This window comes from Oncorhynchus tshawytscha, linkage group LG18, assembly GCF_018296145.1.
Source record: "Oncorhynchus tshawytscha isolate Ot180627B linkage group LG18, Otsh_v2.0, whole genome shotgun sequence".
Classification (NCBI taxonomy): domain Eukaryota; kingdom Metazoa; phylum Chordata; class Actinopteri; order Salmoniformes; family Salmonidae; genus Oncorhynchus; species Oncorhynchus tshawytscha.
In genome coordinates, this window is record NC_056446.1 from 35640359 (window position 1) to 35662819 (window position 22461).

The following is a 22461-nucleotide window of genomic DNA, read 5'->3' on the forward strand; positions in this document are numbered from 1 at the left end:
ATTCCGTCTTAAATTGTATCCATTATTTACGTTTAAAAATACCTCAAGTTGGATTAGGAAAGTTGTTTGAAATGTTTGGATCAAGTTCAGGTAACTTATTAGATACTTTGTAGTCATGTTGCGCGAGTTGGAACCGGTGTATTTTCTGAATCAAATGCGCCAAATAAATGGACATATAACGACGGAATTTATCGAACAAAAGGACCATTTGTGATGTTTAATGGACATATTGGAGTGCCAACAGAAGAAGATCTTCAAAGGTAAGGCATGAATTATATCGTTATTTCTGACTTTTGTGTCACACCTGGCGGGTTAAAATATGATTTTCATGTGTTTGTTTGATTGGGTGCCATCCTCAGATAATAACATGGTTTGCTTTCACCGTAAAGCCTTTTTTGAAATCTGACACTGTGGCTGGATTAACAAGAAGTTCATATTTAAACCGATGTATAACACTTGTATGAATTATTATTATGAGTATTTCTGTTTTTGAATTTGGCTCGCTGCTATTTCACTGGGTGTTGTCAAATCAATCCCGTTAATGGGATTGGCTCACGAAGGGATCACTAAGAATTTAAACGGAAACAAACGGATCGAAATGGGGATAAACATACCAGAATTTGTCCAAAAGAAACTCTCATTTGCAACTGTTGATTACTAATGATTACACCCTAGATCAGCTAGATGCAGACAAGAGTGTGCAAGTTGGCATTGAATTTGTCACCTACATTGTAAACTTTCATTCATAGGCTATGTTGTAGCAACCTCATGATGGGTATTGGGAAAATGACAGTATCATGTAGTAGCCTAAACCTCTCGATGTTACATTGAACTGGGTGAATGGAATATGAACGACAGTCTTCCAATATGCTGTAATAGAATAAAGGCCATGGTTATGAAAAAGTGAAGTGTCCTCCCTTGTCTTTAATGGCACTGACCGCCACTGGTATAGTAGTGGACTAAGGACAGACACTATTACCCAAATTAAATTCCATTTAAGAAGCTTTATCGGCATGAAAAGTGTAAGAACTTACATTACGCTATCTGCTCTCTATCCCAGTCTCACAGTTCACTATCCCAGTCCCACAGCTCACTATCCCAGAGTCACAGCTCACTATCCCAGTTCCACAGCTCACAGCCTTGGCCTATTGTAAGTGTCTATGCTGTAATAATGTAATGTCTCTGTATCTCCTCCATTCTAGCCTTGTTCTCCAAGCTTATACAGTGTAGGTGACGTGTGACTGCTTTACATTCCATCTCAAAATTATACAAGACCTGTTTAAGTTGAGTAACAACCCATTGTAAACCATACGGTATATGTAAAATAAAATAAAGTTGCACATTCCATAAGACAAACATTAAACTTTCTGGCGCAGGCGTTCCGCTAGCAACCCACCTCGACAACATCCGATGAAATTGCAGAGCTCCAAATTCAAAATACAGAAATAGTCATAATAAACATTTTAAAAAATACAAGTGTTATACATCGGCTTAAAATGAACTTCTTTTTAATCCAGACGCTTTGTCAGATTTCAAAAAGGCTTTACGGCGAAAGCAGACCATGCGATTATCTGAGGACAGCGCCCCGTGTACAAAAGCATACAAACATTTTCCAACCAAGTAGAGGAGTCACGAAAGTCAGAAATAGCAATACAATTAATCACTTACCTTTGAAGATCATCTGGTTGCAGTCCCAGCTAGAGTCCCAGCTACACAATAAATGTTTGTTTTGTTCGATAAAGTCCCTCTTTATATCCCAAAAACTCAGTTTTGTTTGTGCGTTTTGTTCAGTAACCCACTGGCTCAAAGGCGGTCAAAACAAATCAAAATCAAATCAAATTTTATTTGTCACATACACATGGTTAGCAGATGTTAATGTGAGTGTAGCGAAATGCTTGTGCTTCTAGTTCCGACAATGCAGTAATAACCAACAAGTAATCTAACTAACAATTCAAAAACTACTCTCTTATACACAGTGTAAGGGGATAAAGAATATGTACATAAGGATATGTGAATGAGTGATGGTACAGAGCAGCATAGGCAAGATACAGTAGATGGTATCGAGTACAGTATATACAAATGAGATGAGTATGTAAACAAAGTGGCATAGTTAAAGTGGCTAGTGATACATGTATTACATAAGAATGCAGTCGATGATATAGAGTACAGTATATACGTATGCATATGAGATGAATAATGTAGGGTAAGTAACATTATATAAGGTAGCATTGTTTAAAGTGGCTAGTGATATATTTACATCATTTCCCATCAATTCCCATTATTAAAGTGGCTGGAGTTGAGTCAGTGTCAGTGCCAGTGTGTTGGCAGCAGCCACTCAATGTTAGTGGTGGCTGTTTAACAGTCTGATGGCCTTGAGATAGAAGCTGTTTTTCAGTCTCTCGATCCCAGCTTTGATCTACCTATACTGAGCTCGCCTTCTGGATGATAGCGGGGTGAACAGGCAGTGGCTCGGTTGGTTGATGTCCTTGATGATCTTTATGGCCTTCCTGTAACATCGGGTGGTGTAGGTGTCCTGGAGGGCAGGTAGTTTGCCCCCGGTGATGCATTGTGCAGACCTCACTACGCTCTGGAGAGCCTTACGGTTGAGGGCGGAGCAGTTGCCGTACCAGGCGGTGATACAGCCCGCCAGGATGCTCTCGATTGTGCATCTGTAGAAGTTTGTGAGTGCTTTTGGTGACAAGCCGAATTTCTTCAGCCTCCTGAGGTTGAAGAGGCGCTGCTGTGCCTTCTTCACGATGCTGTCTGTGTGAGTGGACCAATTCAGTTTGTCTGTGATGTGTATGCCGAGGAACTTAAAACTTGCTACCCTCTCCACTACTGTTCCATCGATGTGGATAGGGGGTGTTCCCTCTGCTGTTTCCTGAAGTCCACAATCATCTCCTTAGTTTTGTTGACGTTGAGTGTGAGGTTATTTTCCTGACACCACACTCCGAGGGCCCTCACCTCCTCCCTGTAGGCCGTCTCGTCGTTGTTGGTAATCAAGCCTACCACTGTTGTGTCGTCCGCAAACTTGATGATTGAGTTGGAGGCGTGCGTGGCCACGCAGTCGTGGGTGAACAGGGAGTACAGGAGAGGGCTCAGAACGCACCCTTGTGTGGCCCCAGTGTTGAGGGAGGGTAGGGTGGAGGTGATATGGTCCTTGACTAGTCTCTCAAAGCACTTCATGATGACGGAAGTGAGTGCTACGGGGCGGTAGTCGTTTAACTCAGTTACCTTAGCTTTCTTGGGAACAGGAACAATGGTGGCCCTCTTGAAGCATGTGGGAACAGCAGACTGGTATAGGGATTGATTGAATATGTCCGTAAACACACCGGCCAGCTGGTATGCGCATGCTCTGAGGGCGCGGCTGGGGATGCCGTCTGGGCCTGCAGCCTTGCGAGGGTTAACACGTTTAAATGTCTTACTCACCTCGGCTGCAGTGAAGGAGAGACCGCATGTTTTCGTTGCAGGCCGTGTCAGTGGCACTGTATTGTCCTCAAAGAGGGCAAAAAAGTTATTTAGTCTGCCTGGGAGCAAGACATCCTGGTCCGTGACTGGGCTGGATTTCTTCCTGTAGTCCGTGATTGACTGTAGACCCTGCCACATGCCTCTTGTGTCTGAGCCGTTGAATTGAGATTCTACTTTGTCTCTGTATTGACGCTTAGCTTGTTTGATAGCCTTGCGGAGGGAATAGCTGCACTGTTTGTATTCGGTCATGTTACCAGACACCTTGCCCTGATTAAAAGCAGTGGTTCGCGCTTTCAGTTTCACGCGAATGCTGCCATCAATCCACGGTTTCTGGTTAGGGAATGTTCTAATCGTTGCTATGGGAACGACATCTTCAACGCACGTTCTAATGAACTCGCACACCGAATCAGCGTATTCGTCAATGTTGTTATCTGATGCAATACGAAACATATCCCAGTCCACATGATGGAAGCAGTCTTGGAGTGTGGAGTCAGCTTGGTCGGACCAGCGTTGGACAGACCTCAGCGTGGGAGCCTCTTGTTTTAGTTTCTGTCTGTAGGCAGGGATCAACAAAATGGAGTCGTGGTCAGCTTTTCCGAAAGGGGGGCGGGGCAGGGCCTTATATGCTTCGCGGAAGTTAGAGTAACAATGATCCAAGGTCTTTCCACCCCTGGTTGCGCAATCGATATGCTGATAAAATTTAGGCAGTCTTGTTTTCAGATTAGCCTTGTTAAAATCCCCAGCTACAATGAATGCAGCCTCCGGATAAATGGTTTCCAGTTTGCAAAGAGTTAAATAAAGTTCGTTCAGAGCCATCGATGTATCTGCTTGGGGGGGATATATACGGCTGTGATTATAATCGAAGAGAATTCTCTTGGTAGATAATGCGGTCTACATTTGATTGTGAGGAATTCTAAATCATGTGAACAGAAGGATTTGAGTTCCTGTATGTTTCTTTCATCACACCATGTCTCGTTAGCCATAAGGCATACGCCCCCGCCCCTCTTCTTACCAGAAAGATGTTTGTTTCTGTCGGTGCGATGCGTGGAGAAACCCGTTGGCTGCACCGCCTCGGATAGCGTCTCTCCAGTGAGCCATGTTTCCGTGAAGCAAAGAACGTTACAGTCTCTGATGTCCCTCTGGAATGCTACCCTTGCTCGGATTTCATCAACCTTGTTGTCAAGAGACTGGACATTGGCAAGAAGAATGCTAGGGAGTGGTGCACGGTGTGCCCGTCTCCGGAGTCTGACCAGAAGACCGCCTCGTTTCCCTCTTTTTCTGAGTCCTTTTTTTGGGTCGCTGCATGGGATCCACTTCGTTGTCCTGTTTGTAAGGCAGAACACAGGATCCGCATCGCGAAAAACATATTCTTGGTCGTACTGATGGTGAGTTGACGCGGATCTTATATTCAATAGTTCTTCTCGACTGTATGTAATGAAACCTAAGATGACCTGGGGTACTAATGTAAGAAATAACACGTAAAAAAACAAAAAACTGCATAGTTTCCTAGGAACGCGAAGCGAGGCGGCCATCTCTGTCGGCGCCGGAAGTCAAACATGCAGACGAGTACTACCTAATATTACCGGTCAAGTTCGTCGAAAAATGTCAAATTATGTTTATAATTAATCCTCAAGTTGTCAATTGTCAAAATAATCTATAATAATTTAACCGAACAATAGCGTATTCAATAGAAAGGAAAAACAATGAAGGGCGCACTCGGTCACGCGCGCAAACCAGCACAGCATGATTCTATAGTCCACTGACCGAAATGTCTCATTTTCTTCATTTTTCAGAAAACAAGCCTGAAACCATGTCTAAAGACTGTTGACATCTAGTGGAAGCCATAGGAACTGCAATATGGGTCCTAACCCATTAAATACTCTATAGGCATTCAATTGAAAACTACCCACATCAAAAAAATCCCACTTCCTGGATGGATTGTCCTCAGGTTTTCGCCTGCCATATAAGTTCTGTTATACTCACAGACATTATATTTTAACTTCTTGGTGACAGGGGGGCAGTATTGAGTAGCTTGGATGAATAAGGTGCCCAGAGTAAACTGCCTGCTACTCTGTCCCAGATGCTAATATATGCATATTACTAGTATTGGATAGAAAACACTCTAAAGTTTCTAAAACTGTTTAAATGATATCTGTGAGTTTAACAGAACTCATATGGCAGGCAAAAATCTGAGACAAATCCAACCAGGAAGTGGGAAATCTGAGGTTGTAGTTTAATTTAAGTGATTGCCTATCCAATATCCTGTGTCTATGGGGCCAGATTGCACTTCCCAAGGCTTCCAGCAGATGTCAACAGTCTTTAGAAAGTTGTTTGAGGCTTCTATTGTTGAAGGGTGTCGAATAAGAGCTGTTTCAACAAGTGGACTAGGCTGAGGCCAATCAGTTGTTTACTGCGCGGTCACGCGGGTGCGCCGTTCCTTCTTTTTCCTCTGTAATGAATACGCTATTGTCTGGTTGGAATATTATTGAAGATTTATTATAAAAAGACCCTAAGGATTGATTGTAAACATCGTTTGACATGTTTCTACAAACTGTAATGGAACTCTTGACTTTTCGTCTGGATTTTGCGCTCGCACATTGTGCCTTTGCAATAGTGAACTAAATGCGCAAACAAAATGGAGTTATTTGGACATAAATATGGGCGTAATCGAACAAAACAAACATTTCTTGTGGAAGTGGGAGTCCTGGGAGTTCATTCCGATGAAGATCAGCAAAGGTAAGTGAAGATTTATAATGCTATTTATGACTTTTGTTGACTCCACAACTTGCTGGGTAACTGTATGGCTTGCTTTTGTGGCTGAACGCTGTTCTCAGATTATTGAATATTGTGCTTTTGCCGTAAAGCTTTTTTGAAATCTGACACAGCGGTCGCATTAAGAACAAGTTTATCTTTAATTCTATGTAAAACATGTATCTTTCATCAAAGTTTAAGATGAATATTTCTGTTATTTGATGTGGCTCTCTGCAATTTCTCCGGATGTTTTGGAGGCATTTCTGAACATGGCGCCAATGTAAACTGAGGTTTTTGGATATAAATATGAACTTGATCGAACAAAACATATATGTATTGTGTAACATTGAGTCCTGGGAGTGTCATCTGATGAAGATCGTCAAAGGTTAGTGATTAATTTTATCTATATTTCTGCTTTTTGTGACACCTCTCTTTGGTTGGAAAATGGCTGAATGCTTTCTGTGACTAGTTGCTGACCTAACATAATGATATGTTCTGCTTTCCCCGAAAAGCCTTTTTGAAATCGGACACTGTGGTTGGATTAACGAGAAGTGTATCTTTAAAATGGCATGAAAAACTTGTATGGTTGAGGAATTTTAATTATGAGATTTCTGTTGTTTTGAATTTGGCACCCTGCAATTTCACTGGCTGTTGGAGAGGTGGGACGCTAGTGTCCCGAACGATCCCAGAGAGGTTAACTAGGCAAATTCTTACTTACAATGACGGCCTACCCAAGCCAAACCAGGCCTCTATCATTCTTAAATGGAAGAAGTTTGGAACCACCAAGACTCTTCCTAGAGCTGGCCGCCCGGCCAAACTGAGTAATCGGGGGAGAAGGGCCTTGGTCAGGGAGGTGACCAAGAACCCGATGGTCCCTCTAACAGAGCTCTAGAGTTCCTCTGTGGAGATGGGAGAACCTTCCAGAAGGACAACCACCTCTGCAGCACTCCACCAACCAGGCCTTTATTGTAAATTGGCCAGACGGAAGCCACTCCTCAGTAAAAGGCACATGACAGCCCGCTTGGAGTTTGCCAAAAGGCACCTAAAGGACTCTCAGACCATGAGAAACAAGATCTCTGGTCTGATGGGGCTTCGGGACAAGTCTCTGAATGTCAATGAGTGGCCCAGCCAGAGCCCAGACTAGAACCCTATCGAAAATAGCTTTGCAGTGATGCTCCCCATCCAACCTGACAGAGCTTGAGAGGATCTGCATAGAAGAATGGGAGAAACTCCCCAAATACAGGTGTGCCAAGCTTATAGTGTCACACCCAAGAAGACTCGAGGCTATAATTGCTGCCAAAGCTGCTTCAACAATGTACTGAGTAAAGGGTCTGAATACTTAAGTAAATGTGATATTTCAGTTTTTTATTTGATGTACATTTACCCCAAATTCTTAAAACCTGTCAATCTGGGGCATTGTGTGTAGATTGATGAGGGAAACAAAGTAGTTACTCCATTTTAGAGTATACTTTCTGACATTTTGAAATGTTTTTTTTTGTATTTTGCTAATTAGATTATGTTAACATTGACCTTCGGGGGTTAAACACTTCAAAATGTGATGTGTGGAACAACTCCGAAATTTGACGTTTGAGAAAAATGGATTTAACGTCTAATTCTGACGTGAGACTGTGAGAGCTGGTTGGTCTCCGCATGTATAAACCCTGAGAAGCAATGCTGTAAACTGAGATGGGAGACAACACACTTCATCTTTACGCCCTGTCATTATCAAGAGAAGAGAGAGAAAATACCCCACTTTCACAGCGCTGACAAGTAGTTCTGGACAGGATACCAAGAAAGAGAATAGGGCATACATGAAAACTAAAAAGAGAGAGTGTGTGTGTGTGTGAGAGAGACTCTGCTTTTCAGGTCAGCTTCAGCCAGAGAGATGACTAGTTCCTTCATGTGCTTTATGTTCAGACTCTTAAATTTGTTCCACATGGCTTACTGTGTGTGAGTGTGTGTCTGAGTGTGCTTCCCTGCTTGTGTGTGTGTGTTTCAGTCTGTCTGTGTGTGTGTGTGTGTGTGTGTGTGTGTGTGTGTGTGTGTGTGTGTGTGTGTGTGTGTGTGTGTGTGTGTGTGTGTGTGTGTGTGTGTGTGTGTGTTGGCTTGTGTGAGCCTGCAGCCAAAAGAGATCAGACTCAGTGTCCAGATTTCAGGGTTAAAGTTCATTCCCAGCGGACCTTGGGAAAGCAACCATTTCAAAGTGGCCCCTCTCTCAGTCAAAACACTTCTGCTGCCAGGAAAACACAGAACTCCTATATAAAACACAACTCACAGAACACAGAACTCCTATATAAAAGACAGAACTCACAGAACCCAGAACTCCTATATAAAACACAGAATTCACAGAACTCCTATAGAAAACACAGAACTCCTATATAAAAGACAGAACTCACAGAACACAGAACTCCTATATAAAAGACAGAACTCACAGAACACAGAACTCCTATATAAAACACAGAACTCACAGAACTCCTATACAAAACACAGAACTCCTATATAAAACACAGAACTCACAGAACGCAGAACTCCTATATAAAACACAGTACTCTAACTCCTATTTACAGTATGCTGCAGCTGAAAAGGACTAGGGAAGAAGAAGGTGTCTTAAAACTTCTTATGGCTTGGGGGCAGTATTTCGACGTCTGGATGAGAAGCGTGCCCAAAGTAAACTGCCTGTTACTCAGGCCCAGAAGCTAGGATATGCATATAATTGGTAGATTTGCATAGGAAGCATTCTAAAGCTTCAAAACACTGTTAAATAAAGATTATTATTTTTTTTACTGTGGGACCTTATAAAGACAGGTGTCTGCCTTTCTGAAGCATGTCCAATCAATTGAATTCACCACAGGAGGACTCCAATCAAGTCTTTATTTAACTAGGCAAGTCATTTAAGAATAAATTCTTAATTTCAATGACGACCTACGAACAGTGGGTTAACTGCCTGTTCAGGGGCAGAACGACAGATTTTTACCTTGTCAGCTCGGGGATTCCATCTAGCAACCTTTCAGGTACTGTCCAACTCTAACCACTAGGATACCTGCCTTATTGTGTGTAGATTGTTGAGAAAAATCAACAATGTAAAATCCATTTTGGAATGAGGCTGTCATGTAACAGGTCAGAATCATTTCAGGATGTTTAGTTTGGACTAAACATGTGTGCCAGAAATAAGGGGTTAAAAACCTGTTTTATGTGTGTATATATATATATTTAATTTAATTTTATTTATTTGATAATATCTGTAGTGAATCTGTTATTCAATGAGTTTGTGTGAGCTAATAGTCCTGTCCTGCTAAGCATTCAAAATGTAATGAGTACTTTTGGGTGTAAGGGAAAATGTATGGAGTAAAAAGTACATTCTTATCTTTCGGAATGTAATGAAGTAAAAGTTGTGAAAAAGATACCCAAAAACAACTTAAGTAGTGATCAAAAAATGTTTTTACAGAAATACTTTAGGCCAGGCAAAGCAGCGCCAGGGATAGGCCAGGACAGTGTTTGGGTTAGGCCAGGCCAGGCATACTGTGTCTATCTAGTGTAAACAGGATCTGTCGGGCAGCCTCCCAAATAGCACCCTGTATTATTCTAAATAGCACCCCGTTCCCTATATTATCATAAATAGCACCCCGTTCCCTATATTATCCTAAATAGCACCCTATATTCTGCCAAATAGCACCCTGTTCCCTATATTCTTCCAAATAGCCCCCTGTTCCCTATATTATTCTAAATAGCACCCTGTTCCCTATATTATCATAAATAGCACCCCGTTCCCTATATTATCATAAATAGCACCCTATATTCTGCCAAATAGCACCCTGTTCCCTATATTCTTCCAAATAGCACCCTGTTCCCTATATTCTTCCAAATAGCACCCTGTTCCCTATATTATTCCAAATAGCACCTCGTTCCCTATATTCTTCCAAATAGTACCTTGTTCCCTATATTCTCCCAAATAGCACTCTGTTCCCTATTTTCTTCCAAATAGCACCCTGTTCCCTATATTATTCCAAATAGCACCCTGTTCCCTATATTATTCCAAATAGCACCTCGTTCCTATATTCTTCCAAATAGTACCCTGTTCCCTATATTCTCCCAAATAGCACCCTGTTCCCTATATTATTCTAAGTAGCACCCTGTTCCCCCAAATAGCATTATTCTCCCAAATAGCACCCTGTTCCCTATATATTCTCCCAAATAGCACCCTGTTCCCTATATTCTTCCAAATAGCACCCTGTTCCCTATATTATTCCAAATAGCACCCTGTTCCCTATATTCTCCCAAATAGCACCCTGTTCCCTATATTCTCCCAAATAGCACCCTGTTCCCTATATTCTTCCAAATAGCACCCTGTTCCCTATATTCTTCCAAATAGCACCCCGTTCCCTATATTATTCCAAATAGCACCTCGTTCCCTATATTCTTCCAAATAGTACCTTGTTCCCTATATTCTCCCAAATAGCACTCTGTTCCCTATTTTCTTCCAAATAGCACCCTGTTCCCTATATTATTCCAAATAGCACCCTGTTCCCTATATTATTCCAAATAGCACTCTGTTCCCTATATTCTCCCAAATAGCACCCCGTTCCCTATATTATTCCAAATAGCACCTCGTTCCCTATATTCTTCCAAATAGTACCTTGTTCCCTATATTCTCCCAAATAGCACTCTGTTCCCTATTTTCTTCCAAATAGCACCCTGTTCCCTATATTATTCCAAATAGCACCCTGTTCCCTATATTATTCCAAATAGCACCCTGTTAGCACCCTGTTCCTATATTATTCCAAATAGCACTCTGTTCCCTATATTCTCCCAAATAGCACCCTGTTCCCTATATTCTCTGGCTCAGAGTTATTTCCTGCCTCTCCTTCGCCTTAGCATGATCTACCACTGTGTGGCATGTGGAATGGGAGCGGTCACCACGGCAACGGAAAGCCTTGCCCACCACCGGAGCGAGAGAGAGAGAGCAGAAAAGGGGGAGGGAAGGAGAGAGGGGAATGTTAACCCAGAGAGACATACGTACATACTGGCACACACACACACACAGCGAGTGATCAAGATTACAATGGAGACAGAGTGCAGGCAGGTAGGCAGGTAGGGATGTAGGCAGTTAGGCAGGAAGTTAGGCTGGCATGCAGGAAGGCAGGTAGGGATGTAGGCAGGCAAGCAGGGATGCAGTTAGGCAGGAAGTTAGGCTGGCATGCAGGAAGGCAGGTAGGGATGTAGGCAGGCAAGCAGGGATGCAGGCAGGCAGGAAGGCAGGAAGTTAGGCTGGCATGCAGGATTTACTGAGAAGGTTAACAGGAGCAGCATTACCAACATTATAGTCACACCCAGATTACAAGGAAGCGAGATTACAATGGAGACAGTGTGCAGGCAGACAAGGATGCAGGCAGGCAGGGATTCAGTTAGGCAAGTAGGCAGGCACGCAAGGATTTACTGATAAGGAGCCGCATTACCAGTATTATAGTTAGCCCCACAACCAGAGTCAATAGGATTAACATGGATAGTCTTCAGTTCTAACTCAGGTGCTAATAGAATTAGACGACACACACAGCTAGAAACACAGTCACATACAGTACCTTGTGGAAAGAGAAACACAGTCACATACAGTACCTTGTGGAAAGAGAAACACACAGTCACATACAGTACCTTGTGGAAAGAGAAACACACAGTCACATACAGTACCTTGTGGAAAGAGAAACACACAGTCACATACAGTACCTTGTGGAAAGAGAAACACACAGTCACATACAGTACCTTGTGGAAAGAGAAACACACAGTCACATACAGTACCTTGTGGAAAGAGAAACACAGTCACATACAGTACCTTGTGGAAAGAGAAAAACACAGTCACATACAGTACCTTGTGGAAAGAGAAACACACAGTCACATACAGTACCTTGTGGAAAGAGAAAAACAGATGGGTTACATCTTAGTGCTGTGATGAGATGAGATAGTGGCAGACCACATTTGTGATGTAACATGCTGTCTACAACATGCTGTCTACAACATGCTGTCTACAACATGCTGTCTACAACAACATGCTGTCTACAACAACATGCTGTCTACAACAACATGCTGTCTACAACAACATGCTGTCTACAACATGCTGTCTACAACATGCTGTCGTAGGCTAAATCAAAAGCAAATGGTCGTCATCAGTGTGTACGGTTATATACCCACAATAATATGTTGATTGTGAATAGCCAGATTAATATAAAAGTTACATTTAAGTGTTTACATGCGTTTCAAGCACTACAATTTTCCTTCTAATCCTGTTTACATGGACAAATCTGATATCAGGCGGCCTGATGAGACTTTTATGAATGCTGAAAATCGCCAATCGAAATAAACATTCTACCACAGCGACGATGATATTTGTTGCGAAGCCGAAAACTATTTCTAAGATGAATACTTAGAGTTTTTCCGAACTCACTTCACTCGCGTAAAGGAAGGAAACTCGTGCTGCACATGTGCAGATCAAATACACCGATGTAATTCTGATTAAGGAATTTACATCTTGTAATAATTTGAAAGATTGCTCAGAAAACCAGGTGTTTTATTCAGCGTATGCTTACTTAGATTATGATTTTACACAGATTAAGATAAGCAGAGTAAGTTGTTTACATGACTAACGCCATACTTGGCCTTCTGCCATAATTAGTTTTTTATCGAGTTATTAGTGTGCATGTAAACATACTAATTTCTGAAAAGCACACTGACCCCGGAGATCCAGAGAGAGATGTGGATGACAGCGGTTTTACTGAACTGAACTGGAGATTCTGATGAGCTGAGCTGAGCTGAGCAGCCAGCTTCAAATCAAATCAAATCAAATGTATTTGTCACATACACATGGTTAGCAGATGTTAATGCGAGTGTAGCGTAATGCTTGTGCTTCTAGTTCCGACAATGCAGTAATAACCAACGAGTAATCTAACCTAACAATTCCAAAACTACTACCTTGGACACACAAGTGTAAAGGGATAAAGAATATGTACATAAAGATATATGAATGAGTGATGGTACAGAACGGCATAGGCAAGATGCAGTAGATGGTATCGAGTACAGTATATACATATGAGATGAGTAATGTAGGGTATGTAAACATATTAAGTAGCATTGTTTAAAGTGGCTAGTGATATATTTTACATCAATTTCCATCAATTCCCATTATTAAAGTGGCTGGAGTTGAGTCAGTGTGTTGGCAGCAGCCACTCAATGTTAGTGGTGGCTGTTTAACAGTCTGATGGCCTTGATATAGAAGCTGTTTTTCAGTCTCTCGGTCCCTGCTTTGATGCACCTGTAGTGACCTCGCCTTCTGGATGAAAGCGGGGTGAACAGGCAGTGGCTCGGGTGGTTATTGTCCTTGATGATCTTTATGGCCTTCCTGTGACATCGGGTGGTGTGGGTGTCCTGGAGGGCAGGTAATTTGCCCCCGGTGATGAGTTGTGCAGACCTCACTACCCTCTGGAGAGCCTTACGGTTGTGGGCGGAGCAGTTGCCGTACCAGGCGGTGATACAGCCAGACAGGATGCTCTCGATTGTGCATCTGTAGAAGTTTGTGAGTGCTTTTGGTGACAAGCTGCATTTCTTCAGCCTCCTGAGATTGAAGTGACGCTGCTGCACCTTCTTCACGACGCTGTCTGTGTGGGTCGACCAATTCAGTTGGTCCGTGATGTGTATGCCGAGGAACTTAAAACTTACTACCCTCTCCACTATTGTCCCATCGATGTGGATAGGGTGGTGCTCCCTCTGCTGTTTCCTGAAGTCCACGATCATCTCCTTTGTTTTGTTGACGTTGAGTGTGAGGTTATTTTCCTGACACCACACTCCGAGGGCCCTCACCTCCTCCCTGTAGGCAACTCGTGGTTGTTGGTAATCAAGCCTACCACTGTAGTGTCGTCCGCAAACTTGATGATTGAGTTGGAGGCGTGCATGGCCACGCAGTCGTTGGTGAACAGGGAGTACAGGAGAGGGCTCAGGTCGCACCCTTGTGGGGATCAGCGGGGTGGAGATGTTGTTACCTACCATCACCACCTAGGAGCGGCCCGTCAGGAAGTCCAGTACCCAGTTGCACAGGGCGGCGTTCGAGACCCCGGGTCGAGACCCAGTACTTCCGGCGCTGACAGAGATGGCTGCCTCGCTTCGCGTTCCTAGGAAACTGTAGTATTTTGTTTTTTTACGTGTAAATTCCATCTCCTACGTGTAAATAAATTCCAGTAAAAAGCCTAGAGCATAGAATTTAAAAGGTATTTTCGAATATTATTCATCCTTATCAGACACATTTTTTTTTACATGGATGATACATTGGAGATAATATAAGACAAGTACTGGAAACAATAGAACACTATGAAAAATCTGGGAAACCAGGCCTGCTATTCATAGCTAACTTTGAAAAGGCTTTTGATTAAGTATGACTGGAATGTTTATATAAATGCCTGGAATATTTCAATTTATAATTGCCCTCATCTCAGAAGTTTTAAACTGTCAAGAGAAGTTAAACAAGGTTGTCCACTATCGGCATATCTATTTACTATGGCCAATGAAATGTTAGCTATTAAAATCAAATCCAACAATAATATCAAGGGGCTAGAAATCCAGGGTTTAATAACAAGTTGTCATTGTACGCTGATGATTCATGTTTTCTTTTAAATCCACAATTTGAATCCCTCCACAGCCTCATAGAGGATCTAGATACTTTTCCTAACCTCTCTGGATTACATCCAAATTATGATAAGTGTACTATATTATGTATTGGATAACTAAAAAATGTAACTTTTGCATTACCTTGTAGTTTACCAATTAAATGGCCTGACGGGGTGTGGATACACTCGGTATACATATCCAGAAAGAACGAAATCATCTCACTACAATACATGTTAATAGAAAGTTAGCAAAATAATTAAGATATTGCTACCATGGAAAGGAAAATACCTGTCTATTTGTGGAAAAATCACCTTGATTAACTCTTGAGTCATATCCCAGTTGACCTATTTGCTTATGGTCTTGCCTACACTCAGTAACCTGTTTTTTTAAATTTCACGAGCAAAAAATATATCTATATTTTTTTAATGGTAAACCAAACAAAATTAAACGGGCTTATTTACATAATCAATATGAGTTCGTAGAGCAAACATTTTTTAAATATTAAAGCATTAGACCTCTAACTAAAGGCATCCATCATATAAAAGCTACACTTATATCCAAACTGGTTCTCAAGCAGATTAGTAAGGTCTCACACCATGTTCAAGAACAGCTTTTTCCCTTTATTCAAATGACAACTTCTCACTTTCGGTTATTTGATCATGAAATCATCTCTAAAATATTGCTATTTTTAAAACAAACCATAGAAAGTTGGTTGCAGTTTCAGTTTAATCCACCAGAAAAGACAGAACAAATAATATAACAAATATTGTTGTAATTCTCAAATATAGTAAATGATTTAAAAAACATACTTTTTGATCAATTTAAAAAAAGTTCTAATCTTTGTAAATGATATCCTAAATAGGTCTAGCGGAGTTATGTCACACATGCAGCTAACTAAAATATATGGCAATGTCTGCTCTACCCAAAATTACAACCAACTAACAGCTAATTGCAGCACAATACAAATAGTCTGGGTGGCCATTTGATTAGCTGTTCAGGAGTCTTATGGCTTGGTGGTAGAAGCTGATAAGAAGCCTTTTGGACCTAGACTTGATGCTCCGGTACAGCTTGCTGTGCGGTAGCAGAGAGAACAGTCAATAACTATTGGTGACTGGAGTCTTTGACAATTTTTAGGGCCTTCCTCTGACACCACCTGGTACAGAGGTCCGGGATGGTTTTCAAACACCTTGACGTTTGTTACTTTACAGGTTTATTCTAAAATTGATTATTTAAAAAGAATGGGAGAAACTATAAAAACCTGTTTGTCATTACGTGGTATTGTGTGTAATGTGATGAGGGGGGAACTATTTAATCAATTTTGTAACATAAAAAATGTGGAAAAGTCAAGCGGTCTGAATACTCTCCGAATGCACTGTGTATAGGTACAGATTTACAAGAAAATACATGGGGAGCGTCTGTGATGAGCTGGAGCGTAACTGGAGCGTCTGTGATGAGCTGGAGCGTAACTGGAGCGTCTGTGATGAGCTGGAGCGTAACTGGAGCGTCTGTGATGAGCTGGAGCGTAACTGGAGCGTCTGTGATGAGCTGGAGCGTAACTGGAGCGTCTGTGATGAGCTGGAGCGTAACTGGAGCGTCTGTGATGAGCTGGAGCGTCTGTGATGAGCTGGAGCATAACTGGAGCGTCTGTGATGAGCTGGAGCGTAACTAGAGCGTCTGTGATAAGCTGGAGCGTAACTGGAGCGTCTGTGATGAGCTGGAGCGTAACTGGAGCGTCTGTGATGAGCTGGAGCGTAACTGGAGCGTCTGTGATGAGCTGGAGCGTAACTGGAGCGTCTGTGATGAGCTGGAGCGTAACTGGAGCGTCTGTGATGAGCTGGAGCGTCTGATGAGCTGAGCTGGAGCATAACTGGAGCGTCTGTGATGAGAGCTGGATGAGCTGGAGCGTAACTGGAGCGTCTGTGATGAGCTGGAGCGTCTGTGATGAGCTGGAGAGCGTGAGCTGTGATAAGCTGGAGCATAACGCGTCTGTGATGAGCTGGAGCGTAACTAGAGCGTCTGTGAAAGCTGGAGCGTAACTGGAGCGTCTGTGATGAGCTGGAGTAACTGGAGCGTCTGTGATGAGCGTAACTGGAGCGTCTGTGATGAGCTGGAGCGTCTGTGATGAGCTGGAGCGTATGAGCTGGAGTAACTGTCTGTGATGAGCTGGAGCGTCTGTGATGAGCTGGAGCGTAACTGGAGTGTCTGTGATGAGCTGAGCTGAGCAGCCTCAAATAACAGGAGCGTCTGTGAAGAGCTGAGCTGAGCTGCCAGCCTCAAATAACTGGAGAGCAGGGGATGAGCTGAGCTGAGCCTAACAGCCAGGATCAAGTAACTGTGCGATGAACTGAGCTCAATAGCCAGGCTCAAATACCTGGAGCGTCAGTGACGATCCTTTGTTTCTAAATAGCTTTCTCTCTATCCTCTCTTTCTAAATATCTCTTTCTCTCTATCCCCTCTTCCTAAATATCTCTTTCTCTATCCTCTCTTTCTAAATATATCTTTCTCTATCCTCTCTAAATATCTGTCTCTTTATCTATTTCTTTCTGTAAAACTTTATCTAAGTAAGTTATGCAGACAACAAGCTCTTGCAGTCTCACTGTAGAATTTGATGTTTCTCCAAATGTCAAAATTCAAAGTGTTTTTGACACCCTGGGCTGACTCCTGCTCAGTGTAGTTCTGGTTCTCCAAATGTCAAATTTAGAAGGATAAGGGTTAAGGTTTGGGATAGGGTTAAAACATGAAGTTTATGCACTCATTCCAGATGTTTAGGGTAAGGGTTAAGGTTTGGGATAGGGTTAAACTTTTTTTTTTAAAGCATCCACCATTGGGATTGAACATGTAACCTTCTGATTCAGTGTCATGGGATTCAGCAATCCACCACTCCCTTCCACAACACCTTTACAAAACTGAAGCCTACTTGATGGTAATAGTGCTGCCCCTAGTGGCCGGTTTTGAATACATTTCCCGAAGTGCGTAGATGTCCAAGTCACTCTTGAGCGATCTGCCTGAGACAGAGCATAACAGAACATTGTCCTAGCCATACATAGAAACACGCACAATCCCCCCTCTCCACAAACGCACAATCCCCCTCCACACACGCACACAATTCCACTCCCCACACACACACAATCCCTCCTCCCCACACACACAATCCCTCTCCACACACACACACAATCCCCGCCTCCCCACACACGCACAATCACCCCTCCATACACATGCACAATTCCCTCCCCACACACACAATCCCACCTCCCACACACACAATTTCCCCCCAATCCCCCCCCATACACAAGCCCCCACCCCCTCCCCACACACAATCCCCCCCCCACACACACAATCCCCCTCCCCACACACAATCCCCCCTCCACACACAATCCCCCTCCCCACACACAATCCCCCCTCCCCACACACAATCCACACAATCCTCCCCCCCCACACACAATCCACCCCCACACACACAATCCACCCCCACACACACAACCCCCCTCACCACACACCCCTCCACACACACAATCCCTATTACTAGTCTGTTCAACCTCTCTTTCATATCGTCCGAGATTCCTAAAGATTCAATGGGGATGACACTCTAGACCCAAAATATTACAGACCTATATCTATCCTGCCCTGCCTTTCTAAAGTCTTTGAAAGCCAAGTTAACAAACAGATCACTGACCATTTTGAATCCCATCGTACCTTCTCCGCTGTGCAATCCGGTTTCTGAGCTGGTCACGGGTGCACCTCAGTCACGCTTAAGATACTAAACGATATCATAACCGCCATCGGTAAAAGAGTACTGTGCAGCCGTCTTCATCTATCTGGCCAAGGCTTTTGACTCTGTCAATCACCGTATTCTTATCTGCAGACACTACAGCTTTGATTTCTCAAATGACTGCCTTGCCTGGTTCACCAACTACTTCTCAGATAGAGTTGTGTGTGTAAAATCGGAGGGCCTGTTGTCCGGACCTCTGGCAGTCTCTATGGGGGTACCACAGGGTTCAATTCTTGGGCCGACTCTTTTCTCTGTATATATCAATGATGACTTAGAATATGTGGACAACTACAAATACCTAGGTGTCTGGTTAGACTGTAAACTCTCCTTCCAAACTCATATTAAGCATCTCCAATCCGAAATTAAATCTAGAATCGTCTTCCTATTTTTCAACAAATTCTCCTTCACTCACGCTGCCAAACATACCCTCATAAAACTGACTATCCTACCGATCTGCGACTTCAGCGATGTCATTTACAAATTAGCTTCCAAAACTCTACTCAGCAAACTGGATGCATTCTATCAAAGTGCCATCCGTTTTGTCACCAAAGCCCCAAATACCACCCACCACTGCGACCTGTATGCTCTCATTGGCTGACCCTCGCTACATATTCGTCGCCAGACCCACTGGCTCCAGGTCATCTATAAGTCTTTGCTAGACTGGCTCCAGTGAGCTGCCTTATCTCAGCTCACTGGTCACCATAACAACATCCACCCGTAGCACATGCTTCAGCGGGTATATCTCACTGGTCATCCCCAAAGCCAACACCTTCTTTGGCCGCCTTTCCTCCCAGTTCTCTGCTGCCAATGACTGGAACGAAGTGCAAAAATCGCTGAAGTTGGAGACTTATATCTCCCTCAACAACTTCTAACATCAGCTATCTGAGCAGCTTACCAAATGCTGCAGCTCATCTGTAAATAGCCCATCCAATTACCAACTACCTACCTCATCCTCATTTTAATTTACTCTTTTTGTTCTTTTGCACACCAGTATTTCTACTTGCACATCATCATCTGCACATCTATCACTCCAGTGTTAATTTGCTAAATTGTAATTACTTCGCTACTGTTGGCCTATTTATAGCCTTACCTCCTTACTCCATTTGCACACACTGTATACAGATTTTTCTATTGTGTTATTGACTGTACGTTTGTTTATTCCATGTGTAACTCTGTGTTGTTTTTGTCGCACTGCTTTGCTTTATCTTGGCCAGGTCGCAGTTGTAAATGAGAACTTGTTCTCAACTGGCCTACCTGGTTAAATAAAGGTGAAATATTTTTTTTTTTATAAAATCCCCCCACACACACACACAAAGTCCCCATCCCACACACACAACCCCTCCTCACACACACACACAACCCCCTATCCCACAAACACAACCCTCCACACACACACAATCACACACACAATCTCCCCCCTCCACACACACAATTGCCCCCTCGCCTCACATACAATCCCCCCACACACACAACCCCCTTCACACACACACACAACCCCCCCCATCCCCTCCCCACACGCACAACCCCCCAACACACACACACACACACACATCAAGGTATAGCTACATCCAAATATCAACAGCCTGTGTGCGTTAACATCAACACAATGCTGAGACCTGTGATTCTGCTAACCTCAGCCGTTGGGCGGTGTCACGCCCTGGTCTTAGTATTTTGTGTTTTCTATAATTATTTGGTCAGGCCAGGGTGTGACATGGGTTTATTTTGTGTTGTGTTTATGTATGGGTTTTTTTTCGTAGGTTTTGGGATTGTGGCTAGTAGGGGTGTCTAGCATAGTCTATGGCTGCCTGAGGCGGTTCTCAATCATAGTCAGGTGATTCTCGTTGTCTCTGATTGGGAACCATATTTAGGTAGCCTGGGTTTCACTGTGTGTTTGTGGGTGATTGTTCCTGTCTCAGTGTGTTTGTATTTCACCAGATAGGTTGTATAGGTTTTCACGTTCCGTTTCTTGTTTTTGTATTTTGTCGTGTTTATTCATTTATTAACTTCTTGCGTCGAGCCATCCCGGATCCGGGATCGTGAATACAGCCTCAAGCTCATTACCATAACGCAACGTTAACTATTCATGAAAATCGCAAATGAAATGAAATTAATATGCTAGCTCTCAAGCTTAGCCTTTTGTTAACAACACTGTCATCTCAGATTTTCAAAATATGCTTCTCAACCATAGCAAAACAAGCATTTGTATAACAGCTAGCGCAGCCAGCGTAGCATTTAGCGTTAGCATTAGCAGGCAACATTTTCACAAAAACCAGAAAATCATTCAAATAGAATCATTACCTTTGAAGAACTTCAGATGTTTTCAATGAGGAGACTCTCAGTTAGATAGCAAATGCTCAGTTTTTCCTGAAAGATGATTTGTTTAGGAGAAATTGCTCCGTTTGCTGCGTCACGTTTGGCTACCAAAAAAAAAATGAAAATTCAGTCTTCAAAACGCCAAACTTTTTTCCAAATTAACTCCATAATATCGACTGAAACATGGTAAACGTTGTTTAGAATCAATCCTCAAGGTGTTTTTCACATATCTCTTCATGATATATCGTTCGTTGAAAGCCTCCTCTCTCCTCTCAATCACTGGATGACTGCGTGCAGCTTGTAGATTACGCACCAATTTAGACAAAGGACACCGGGCGGATCCCTGGTAAATGTAGTCTCTTATGGCCAATCTTCCAATGATATGCCTACAAATACGTCACAATGCTGCAGACACCTTGGAGAAACGATAGAAAGGGCAGGCTCATTCCCGGCGCATTCACAGCCATATAAGGAGACAATGGAAAACAGAGCTTCAAAAATTCTGCCCAATTCCTGGTTGAAGTTTCATCTTGGTTTCGCCTGTAGCATGAGTTCTGTGGCACTCACAGATGATATCTTTGCAGTTTTGGAAACCTTAGAGTGTTTTCTTTCCAAAGCTGCCAATTATATGCATAGTCGAGCATCTTTTCGTGACAAAATATTGCGCTTAAAACGGGCACGTTTTTTATCCATAAATTAAAAGAGCGCCCCTATATCCAAGAAGTTAAACATGTATCGAACTTACCACGCTGCATTTTGGTCTGACTCCTTCGACGGAAGAAAGCCGTTACAGAATCACCCACCACAACTGGACCAAGCAGCGTGGTGACAGGCAGCGACAGCAACAGCAGCGAAAAGAGGAATGGACATGGGAGGACAATATTGACAGCAAGAGTATAGAGTATACGACTTGGGAGGAAATAGACAGGTGGGCGGTCGACCCAGAGAGAGTGCCGGAGCCCGCCTGGGATTCGCTGGAGCAGTGCGAAGGAGGGCTATAGGAGAATGGAGTCGAAGAGAAAAGCACGGCGGCGCAGAAGAAAGTCCGAGAGTCAGCCCCAAAAATTTCTTGGGGAGGCTCAGGGAGAGTGCGGCAGAGTCAGGGTTCAGACCTGAGCCGACTCCCCTGTTTATCGTGAGGAGCAGCGATCAAAGGACTTCTGGACTTGGGAGGAGATATTGAACGGAAAAGGACCCTGGGCACAGCCTGGTGAATATCGACACCCCAAAGAAGAACTGGAGGCGGCGAAAGCGGAGAGGCGCTGGTATGAAGAGGCAGCACTGCAACGCGGATGGAAGCCCGAGAGTCAGCCCCAAAAATGTATTGGGGGGGGGGCTCATAGGGAGTATGGCTACGCCAGGTAGGAGACCTGCGCTAACTTCCTGTGCTTACCGGGGGGCTAAAGAGACCGGGCAGGCACCGTGTTATGCTGTGGAGCGCACGGTGTCTCCAGTGCAGGTGCATAGCCCGGTGCAGTACATACCAGCTCTTCGTATTGGCCGGGCTAGAGTGGGCA

The 22461-nt window shown here is 43.3% G+C and overlaps 1 protein-coding gene across 1 annotated transcript in view; it reads left to right on the forward strand.

Annotated features, from left to right (window-relative positions):
• LOC112217941 (forkhead box protein N3) overlaps positions 1-22461 on the forward strand; it is a 108702-nt gene that overhangs the window by 80763 nt on the left and 5478 nt on the right.